Source organism: Carlito syrichta, unplaced genomic scaffold (genome assembly GCF_000164805.1).
Source record: "Carlito syrichta isolate Samal-C Ts95f unplaced genomic scaffold, Tarsius_syrichta-2.0.1 Scaffold315442, whole genome shotgun sequence".
NCBI classification, from domain to species: Eukaryota; Metazoa; Chordata; class Mammalia; order Primates; family Tarsiidae; genus Carlito; species Carlito syrichta.
In genome coordinates, this window is record NW_007259538.1 from 444,562 (window position 1) to 445,998 (window position 1,437).

Below are 1,437 nucleotides of genomic sequence, written 5' to 3' on the forward strand. Positions count from 1 at the left end.
TTCTAACTGTGCTGTAACACTTCCTGTTTGTGCTCATGTTTTACTGGGTAAATTTTCCTGGGTCAGCCATATTTCAAGTTTCCTTCAGAGAAAGAGTAATTTCTTCTAGTCTATCTGGTGTACACAACCATACTGTCTCTATTCAACTGATGCCGCAAAAGCAAATGATATCTTTAAAAAATTGCTGATTCTGTTTGCTTTTACAATAGCTGGATGCCTTGACTTCTCTCAAATTATAAAGACAAATCTACATAGTTTCTACATCTTTTATTACAAATGACTTAATATTTTGCACATGAGGGTCATCCCTGCATCTTTAGTATGTGTATTTTTACTGCTTTTTTCTTATTTGAATCATTCTTACCCTCTATTTTGTTTCTTTTCTTTACTTTTTTTACAAATTGCTTCTATTGTTTCTCTTAGCTGTGACTTATTAAAACTATAGAGCACATAAGTTGAGTATTGCCTAATTCCATCAAATACATATTTTTTAAAATTAATTTTGTTACATTTATATACATTATACAAATCCTGAAAAAAGTTAAATTTTGAATATATATCCCTGTTGAAAAATAAGAAATTAACTACTAACAAACTTTTTCTATAAATGAAGAAATTAGAGTGTATAATGTTTAAGCCATATGTACAAAACCAAGCATTCAATAAGGGAACAGGGCTAGAATTGTATACAGTGAATCTTGCCCCAGAAACCATACTTATGAGCATATACTTTTTTCCTGAAGAATTCTAATATGATTGCAGCTCTCAGTTTAAATTAATTACTCTAGGTAAGTATTTTCCTCATATGCATAAAATATATGCATACAAAACCATAATTTATTTCATAAATTCTCTATTAACTCTTTCCTGGAAATTTCACTGTAGTCATTGACTGTTACATAATATATAATTATATATCCTATGTTATATCATACATAATATAATATATATATAATCTTTTTACATTTGCATGTATATTTTAAATAAATTTAAATAATATATTTTGATGATCTTTAAAATTGAAACTAGTGTCCAAAACTTTTGGTAATGCTAAACAATGTTTAAATGTTGTTACAAAATATATTGCATATCTTGTTTTATGTTTTATCTGGCAAAATCTCAGGTGTTATCTTTGTAGTGTTACTGATACCATATTGTTTTTATTTTGTGCACTTTTTATTGAAAAAAATTGTCACTGAAGTTTTTTTTTCCTGTTTTTCATGTTCTATATGTTTTATTATGTCTGTTCTATACTCAATTTCTTTTTCAACTTTTTCTCTTCTGTGTGATCTAAAAAGTTGATTGAGAATTCTGTCAGAGTTATACTGTTGCTTTTTAAAAACTCGCTCCTTTTTTTTAGCGTTTGCATTTATAGTTACTAGGAGAATGTATTTTCTTTTTTTCTTTTTTTTTTTTGAGTTGGAGTCTCACTCGGTC